The sequence below is a fragment of the Leucoraja erinacea genome, unplaced genomic scaffold, assembly GCF_028641065.1.
Source record: "Leucoraja erinacea ecotype New England unplaced genomic scaffold, Leri_hhj_1 Leri_105S, whole genome shotgun sequence".
Taxonomy (NCBI): Eukaryota; Metazoa; Chordata; class Chondrichthyes; order Rajiformes; family Rajidae; genus Leucoraja; species Leucoraja erinaceus.
In genome coordinates, this window is record NW_026575297.1 from 80974 (window position 1) to 91073 (window position 10100).

Sequence of the window (10100 nt, forward strand, 5' to 3'; positions counted from 1 at the left end):
TCGTTGGCGAACCTCTTTCACCCTTAAGATGTAGACGCTGAAACTCTCCTCCCTGCACTTCTCGTGTTTCTTGTCGTCTTTCTTGCTTCATGGCAGTTTTCTTTGAGTCCTTCTTTGAAATGGCGCCTTTGGAATTCGCTGCCGAGGCGCTTGTGGAAATTGGGGGGTTGCACGTAAGGTCACTGGGCCATAGGGCTTGACTTACGGAGCCTCTCAATCCATCTGGAGGACATCCGTAACTTCCGGTATATGCTATTAATGCAAGAAACGCGTACTTTCCTACCTGTTAAAAACCCAAACGACACTCTTAGATTTGTCTCGTGGAACGTGAGGGGGGTGGGAAGTCCTACCAAGACTGACAGGATCTTGGCCCACTTGCAACAGCTCAAAGGCAATATATTTTTTATTCACGAGACCCACCTTCGTAACAGAGAGGTAACACTATTAAGAGAGGATGCATTAGCCACTTATTGCACTCGAAATTTAATGATAGGGCTAGGGGTACTGCTATCCTGATTCATAAGAACGTTATGTTCGAACCACAGAAAACTGGAGGATCCTGCTGGCCGCTTTGTCATGGTGTCTGGCAAACTGCAAGACACACCTGTCATATTGGCCAGCATTTATTGTCCCAACTGGGATGACAGCTCATTTGTAACCAAATTTTTTACATCTCTCCCAAATATTGAAAATCACCACGTCATTGTGGGTGGAGATTTTAATCTGGTCCAAGACCCTATACTGGACAGATCTTCGAACAAAGCCTCTACTTTAACTAAATCAGATAAGACTCTGCATGCATTCGCCAAACAACTTGGGCTCACAGACCTATGGAGATTTACATTCCCCACGACTAAATTATTTTCATTTTTTCCCCACGTGCACCGTACCTATACCCGTATAGACTTCTTCCTCTTAGATAACAGACGGCTCTCCAAAATCAAATCCAGCGAGTATCATAGCATCGTAACATCAGATCATGCTGCAACCTCCCTCGATCTCCACTTTCGTAAACGAACTAACCCCTTTAAACAGTGGAGGTTCAACTCCTCATTATTAGCAGAGGCTCACTACACGCAATTCTTGCACTCCCAAATCACCTTATATTTTGAGCTGAATGACTCGCCGGACATAGAAAGAGGTATACTCTGGGAAGCTTCAAAAGCATATATTAGGGGCCAACTTATCTCTTGTCTCCAACCTGAAAAGAACCGAGACGTCCCAAACGGTAGACCCGTTACAAAAAATAAAGGACATTGATGACAAATATGCATCTGACCCAGACCCTAACCTTTATAGAGAACGCCTTAGGTTACAAACAGACTTAGACCTCACGTCTACTAATAAAGCTAAGCTACGACTGCTTAAATCTAGGCAACACTTTTTTAAATCTGTGAATAAAGCTGGGAAGCTTTTGGCCCATCAGGCCAGAACCGAGGCGACTTCATGGCTAATTCCAGCCATTAGATCCAGTTTAGGGGAGATTCATATTGATCCTCTTAGAATTAATGAAGCATTTGCTAAATTCTACGCTGAACTATACGTTTCCGATAGTCCTCCCACTGCAGATGACATGCTCAGTAGTATGACGTTTCCCTGAATTGACGATGAAGCCACGAGAGACTTGGGTGGTCCAAGCAGCCATCACATCACTGCAAAGCGGAAAGTCACCCGGCCCTGACGGCTTCACTGTAGAATATTACAATGCTTTATCTGCTCTCCTCGCACCAGTCCTGAGAGATATGTACAATGAGGCGTTTTTACATCGTCGCCTACTGCCCACCTTGTCGTGGGCTGCTATCTCACTAATTCTGAAAAAGGAGAAAGATCCCCTGCTTTGTAGTAGCTATAGACCAATTTCACTCCTGAATGTGGACCTCAAAACCCTCTCTACAGCCCTTGTGATGCCCTCTATTATCTCGTTAGACCAAACAGGGTTCATACCAGGCCGACAGTCTTCCCACAATACTAGGCATCTACTTAACATCATCCATTCACCGAGTAGTGAGACCCCGGAGATAGTGGTCTCCCTCGACGCCGAAAAAGCTTTCGACAGGGTCGAGTGGAGGTACCTATATGAGGCGATGGACAGGTTTGGCCTTGGTAACAGTTTTATTCTTTGGGTCAGTCTATTATACTCGTCCCCGGTGGCCTCAGTACAAACAAACGGCACACTGTCGCCCCACTTCCCCCTTCAGAGAGGTACCAGACAGGGTTGCCCGTTATCACCACTTCTGTTTATCTTACCATAAACTATCATATTGATCTTACTGATATCAAATAAAGGAGCTACGAGCAGAATGGAATTGGAGCAACACAACGGAATGACGTTAGCCATGACTTCAATTTTAATGTATGCAGACCGCAACTAAATGATTGTTTCAAACCAGGGACAAGATTTTTATTGTCTCGATTGCATTTTTGATATTACAAATTGATAAGCCGACGAAGGTTTGACGAAGCTTTGATTGTTTCTTTTCGGACGCTGCATGACAGGACTATCCACGGTTTTGTAATTTTTAGTGGTTTGAATTTTATTATAGCCAATTTATCAACAATTCGACACCAACAAAGCTCTTGATCAATTATAGTCTCCATTTAAAACTTTTGAGTGGCGGTTTAATGGCAGCTGGTATACGCGGTGACTGCTTTCATCCCTTCTGAGGCGGCGGGTTTCGCCCGGGCAGCAGGGGGCGGACGACACTCTGGATCTCCAGGAAGTAATGGTCTGGCTGCGGGCGTGATGCACCAGAGGGGAAGCCTCCACAGCGATGAGCTAAAAGTTGTCGTTGGAGAACCTCTTTCAGCACCCTTAAGATGTAGACGCTGAAACTCTCCTCCCTGCACTTCTCGTGTTTCTTGTCGTCTTTCTTGCTTCATGGCAGTTTTCTTTGAGCCCTTTTTTGAAATGGCGCCTTCGGAATTCGCTGCCGAGGCGCTTGTGGAAATTGGGGGGGTTGCACGTAAGGTCACTGGGCCACTCAATCCATCTGGAAGACATCCGTAACTTCTGGTATATGCTATTAATGCAAGAAACGCATACTTTCCTACCTGTTAAAAACCGCCAAAATTATGATTTTTTTTTTGCGCTGAAAAAATTTGTAGAAGTCGGGGTTAGTGTGAGAGACATGTACCCAACTTTAGAATTCCAAAAGTGAAGAGAAATGAAGGTAAAGAGAAGCAGAGCTGAAGGGACCACAGCAGCTAAAGTGCTTGGCGAACATTAGCCGTGTAGATATCGGAATTGAAAATATTGGGAATTATCGCGTTTGCTCACTGCATTTCATCAACAGTAAGGCATTATTTGTGCTTTTTCTTGATTCCTTTGGTATCTAAAAAGTCTCAGAAGTGATAAATCTAGCTGTAAATTTTCCTTCAGACGCGTTTTCATTTTGTATGTAAAACCCCACTTGAGAACCATGGGCGATTTAAAAAATTTACAGCCAGATTAATCACTTTCGAAACTTTTTAGATGCCAAAGAAATCAAGATAAAACACAAATAATGCCTTAGTTGATGAAATGCAGTGAGCAAACGCCCAATGTTCGCTAAGCACTCTGTCTGTTGTTGTCCCATCAGCTCTCGCTTCTATATATTGTCATTTCTCCTCACTTTTGGAATTCTGAAGTAGGCTAAATGTCTCACACGCTTTCCATAATTATTTACAGCACAAAAATTGACAATTTCAGCGGGTTTTAACGAGCCCGCTACACTGGAAACAATGGTAAGTGCTTACCTGCAGTTCATCGCGTGTACTCCACTTGGAGTAGCGTAGCAACAGTACGGGTCATGGGTCGTAACCCGACTGACGTGAAACCTCCCTATAGCCACAGCGATAGGCATTGCAAAGCGTTCAACCAAAATGAAATCCGGATGTAATATCATGTAAGCGCTACCCCCCCGTCGCCTCTCTGATATCGGCAACGGAATGCAAATGGAGAATGGGAAATCATTGATTCCAATTGATTAATCCTTGTTCAGTTGCACTAAACACAGCAGGCACTGGGTTAATTTTTGCAACTGTAAGGAAGGAGAATAATCCTGTCATTTAATATACAAATTAATATGAACACTTTGTCTACCGCAACAACCGCATTCAAATACATTGATTTGATTTCAGTTGCAAAACTAAAATAAATCTTGAGTCTCGAAATTCAACTCGCCTTAAATGGAAAAATAATGGCTGCAAGGAAAATAGATGCCAAAAGAAAGGCTTCCACAGTAACAGTTTTGTTTTTTAAATAATCACGTTGGAAATATTTTGCCTGGTGTTGTTGGCAAAATTGTCATTTACCTGCTATATTATTTATGCATCCGAGTTGGTTACATTTTGGATTAAGGTTTCGGTTTTTTAATATTGTCGTTTTCAGCGAAAAGCTTTGTTTTGCATTTCATCTAGTTAAATTAGATAATACTATAGATAAATACAGTCAAGCCAAACTGAAGTACAATGGGGGTAAAGGTCATCGGGTCAAAGGGCGTGACACATGGAACAGCTCAATCCTTCTGGAGTACAATGCAGCCCCCTGCATACAATGGTAACACACATGAAACGCATACTTTCTTACCTGTTAAAAAACACCGAAATTGTCATTTTTTGCGCTGTAGAAAATGTGGAAATAGGGGTAACTATGAGACATTTATCCTACTTCAGAATTCCAAAATGAGGAGAAATTATGGCAAGAGCTGAAGGGACGACAACAGCTAAAGTGGTTGGCGAACATTGGCCGTGCTGATATCAAGATTGAAAATATTGGGAATTATTGTGTTTGCTCACTGCATTTCATCAACAGTAAGCTTAGGTTTCTATGTGTTTTTTCTTGATACCTTTGGTATCTAAAACGTTTTAGAGGTGATAAATCTGTGTGTAAAATTTTAAAATCGGCCATGGTTCTCAAATGGGATTGTACATGCTTCTGAAGCTAAAGTTATCATTTAAAAAAAACAAAAAAAAAAATCAAAAAAAAAATCGCAAACTATATGTGGGTTTTGAATTATTAGTTGATAATAGATTGCTTTGAAGTATTTTTGATAGACCTACAGGTTTAGAGGCACGCTTATTGATTTGATCTAACTGCATACACCATAATTCTTGATAGGTATAACACCATGTGGTGCTATTTCATTTTTATCTGCGGCATGGGGGGGGGGGGGGCAGAGGCACTTCATTTTTGCACTTGCATTTTTGCACATTTTTGCATTTTTACAGTTGTAAAACAATTGCACTTTCATCAAACTTTTTTGACAACCTTCTCCCTGGAGATGTCATTTTAGCTGATCGCAGTTTTGACATAAAAGATGATGCCGGATTTTACGGTTGTTAAGCAGAAATTCCTGCATTTACAAGAGGGAAAGCATGACTATCTGAGCTGGATGTGGAAAAAACTTGTGAATTAGCACATTTGCGCATTCATGTAGAGCGTGTGATTGGTGGTGTCAGGAAAAAATACCTATTACCAAGTCATACTGTACCTCTGGTGTACATGATAACCAACTCTGAAAGTCAAGTACCCAAAATTGATAAATTTGCAAGGATCTGCTGTGCACTGTTCAACTTAAATGAATCCATAGTCCCACAGTTGGTGCAGATAGTTGTGCTTTCATATGGGGCATATACGAACAATAAAAACTTTCAAAAAAGGTACTTGGCTCAGCAGCATTTATTATGGATGTAATTGCAAGTAATTGCCAAATCATTGAATAACAAATACAGAAGTTAAAGTGCACTTCAGAATCTTTAACATTAAACTTAAATAAAACAGTTTGAAAGAGACCTGTGTTAAAATGAACACAAAATGTCCTATTATGTGGTTTTATGCAGTGCAAGGCAAACGTGGTATATAAATGCTAGACTTAGTATTTATGAGAAACATGTTCAGCACAATATTTGCCATTCATTTCTTTTTGGGAGCTTTGGTTTTTGATTTTGTGAGGAGCCTACAATCTGGGCAAAACCTTTTTTTGTGTGTTTCATAATTTTCTGGCAATTTCAGGCATTCAAAAATGAAACCACAAAATAGGATACTTTGGGTTATCACACATGTTCATTTTCCTGCTTTCCCCCTCCTGACAGTAGCACCATTTTTGTTCATCCTGGTCATCGTTCTCCAGGACATTCTCTAACATATTTTTGGGAGGACTGGTTAAATGCTCGCCAACAAGCTTCGGTAACATGCCAAATTGAAGAAGTGAGTGGCATTTTCTTGGGATGTATACACTTGTGTCGTGTGACCAACCATTTGCAAACTGATTGTTGGGAGTGGGAGATTGCAACCTTAACGTGGTCCACCCTGTTTCGATTAATGCAATCAACCTGGGGTGCACAATCAAGTAAGATCAAATAGAACAAGTTGTCCTAGAACTTTAGGCTGTGCATGCCATACGCAAGAAGAAGAAGCCTCAGATGACTTGTAGGGCTGAAAATTATTTGCTGTGTATGGACTGAGCGTTGAGATGAGGTAGGCCATGATGCCCATGGAATTAAGTTCTGGCAGTTCGGAGATGTCACGGGATCTCTCTGCTTCAGGCACTAAGTAAGGGTCAATACCATTCAAGGAGACTTTTTGGACATATTGTTCATAGTTGCTAGATTTGAGGCATACTGCGACAATTGAAAGTATACGGGGACAGAAGACAGGCCAGCTGCACTAGAAGCCATGGTAAGTGTTCACCTACAGTTCACCACTTTTACTCCAGAAGGCGTTGCATGGCAACAGTACGGGTCACGGTTTGTGATTTCGACTGCCGTGCAACCTCCCTATATGAAGGGCAAAGGAAAAGTGGATCAGGTGCCACTGTTAAGGGGCAGAACACGTGGATTGGACATATTCTGCAGCGACACGGAGCAGTGGAGGACGTCAACAACATCAAAAAAGCATCTAGAATTTAACATTCGTGACCCATGTCTGGTTTCTACCTAAAATTTGGCATAGATTTAGATAAAAATAGACTAAGGGTCTATAGTTGGGTCACGTTCACACGGGAGGGCTAGTCCTCCAAGGCAATATTCCACCTCTCAATCAATTCCAATATTGGTGGCACAGGGCAGGCCAAGCCAAACAGCTGGTTGCATTTTCACTTCACTTCCATTGCCATTGCAGTCTCAAGCACAGGGCAGGCCAAGCCAAACAGCTGATTGCATTTTCATTTCAATTCCATTCCCTTTGGAGTTTCAAGCACAGAGCAGGTCAAACCAAACAGCTGATTGCATTTTCACTTCAGTTCCATTTCCATTGCAGTTTCATGCACGGAGCAGGCCAAACCAAACAGCTGATTGCATTTTCACTTCACTTCCATTGCTCTTGCAGTTTGGAAACATAGAAACATAGAAAATAGGTGCAGGAGGAGGCCAATCGGCCCTTCGAGCCGATTCATTGTGATTATGACTGATCATCCCCTATCAATAATTCGTGCCTGCCTTCTCCCCATATCCCTTGACTCCACTAGCCCCTAGAGCTCTATCCAACTCTCTCTTAAATCCATCCAGTGGCTTGAGCTCCACTGCCCTCTGTGGCGGGGAATTCCATAAATTCACAACTCTCTGGGTGAAAACGTTTTTTCTCACCTCAGACTTAAATGACCTCCCCTTTATTCTAATACTGTGGCCCCTGGTTCTGGACTCACCCAACATTGGGAACATTTTTCCTGCATCTAGCTTGTCCAGTCCTTTCCTAATTTTATATGTTTCTATAAGTATCCCCTCATCCTTCTAAAGATCTAAAGTTTCAAACACAAGGCAGGCCAAGCCAAACAGCTGATTGCATTTTTCACTTCACTTCCATTGCCATTGCGGTTCGAAGCACAGGGCAGTCCAAGCCAAACAGCTGATTGCATTGTCATTTCAATTCCATTGCCATTGCCGTTTCAAGCACAGGGCAGGCCAAGCCAAACAGCTGATTGGAATGTAATTTCACTTCCATTTGCATTGAAGATTCATGCATAGGGCAGGCCATCCAAACTGCTGATTGCATTTTCATTTCACTTCCATTGCCGTTTCAAGCACAGGGCAGGCCAAGCCTAACAGCCAATTGCATTTTCATTTTACTCCCATTGCCATTGCAGTTTCAAGCACAGGGCATGGAAAGCCAAACAGCTGATTGCATTTTGATTTCACTTGCATTGCCAATGTAGTTTCAAGCACAGGGCAGATCAAGCCAAACAGCTGATTGCATTTTCCTTTCACCTCCATTGTGATTGTAGTTTCAAGCACAGGGCAGGCCAAGCCAAACAGCTGATTGCATTTTCACTTCACTTTCATTGCCATTATAGTTTCAAGCATAGTGCAGGCCATGCCAAACAGCTGATTTTATTTTCACACCACTTCTATTGCCATCGCCGTTTCTTTTTTTTTCTTTTTTTAATATTTTATTTTATTAGAAGTAAGTACAATCATAGGCACCAAAGTGCCTAATATATATGTTCATAATACATTTTATGTACAGCTTCTTATTATTTTTTTGTTATAATAAAGAAAGATAATAAGAAAAATAAATTAGATAGTAAAGGATAGAAAGACGTGAGATATATAGTGCGTGAAGAAAAAGAAAAAAGACGAATGAGTGAAGAAAGTTGAGGAAAAGAAAATAGGAAAAAGAGAATAAGACATAAAGAAAAGAGGTAAGGAGATCATTGTTTATAATCTTGACCATCCCTCGTCCAGTCCTGAAACAGTCAGCTTTTACAATTGTGTTGCACCATATGATTCCAAAAAGCCGACAAATGGAGACCAACTCGTTATGAATTGGTCTGATTTATCCATTAGGAGGAATCACATTTCCTCAAGATGTGCAGTGTCCAACATGCTTGCATTCCACATTTTAAGCTTTGGTATTGATGTATTTTTCCAAAATGTAAGTATTGATTTTTTTGCTATTGTTAAACCATAATTAAAAAATAAATTTTGAGATGTGTTCAATTTATTCCCATCTTCCATTACTCCAAATATAATCATTTCAGTATTAGGTTCCATTCTTGAATAATTTTGTAAATATTTCGAAAATATCACTCCAAAATCTATAAAGTTTTATGCAGGAAACAAAATAGTGTGTTATAGTTGCATTTTGGGAAAACATTTATCACAAATGGGGGATATATTTGGATAACATTTGTTCAATCTTGTTTTTGAATAATATAATCTATGTAAAATTTTAAATTGAATTAGATTATGTCTAATCGAACATTTGTGAATATATATCAAGTACTTTTCCTATGTAACCTTCGTAATTTTTATAATTAGTTCTCGTTCCCACTCTTCTCTAAGTACCTCTGTCGATGGTAGGTCCATATTTAAAATACTATTATATAAATATGATATTAATTTTTGTGAGTCAGCTTCAATATTCATTGCTTCTTCCAATAATTCAGAAGTTATTTTTTGTACAAGAAGTTACATCCTTGTACGTACTTTTCATCAAATCGCAAATCTGAAGATATTTAAAATATTGGTTGTTTTTCAATTTAAATTTTAATTGTAATTGTTAGAACGATAGTAGGTTTCCCATTTCGTACATATCTTCGATCCTTCTAATTCCGAGACTTTCCCATTGGTTATATGTTTTATCAATAAGAGATCATTTAAATAAAGGGTTATTCGCAATTGGCATTAACAATGATAAATTTCTTAATTTTAAAGATAATTTTATTTGTTTCCAAATTCTTATTGTACCATATATAATTGGGTTCTTTTATATTGTGTTGTTCAGTTTTTTCGGGGGGGAGAGGATCGTTCCTATATTACAAGGAAAACAATCCTCTTTCTCCATTTTTATCCATTCTGTCTGTTGGGTAGAACTATCCAGCCAATAACTTATATTCTTAATATGCACTGCACAGTAATAATACATAAAATTCGGGAGTTAGAGTCCCTCGACATCTTTTGGTTTACATAAGTGTTTTTTTGTAATTCTATGCGATCTGTAGTCCCAAATAAAATTAGTAATATTAGAGTATTTTGGTATATATACCGGTATAGACTGAAATAGGTACTCTTTGTTTGAGCACATGCTCTCCTGTTCTCTTTGGTGAGAGCTCTAAAAAGTTCAAAGAAGTGGAAAGGGGAGAGCTGTTTCCTATGGTGAAATAAAAGGATTTTACAGTGCTAAT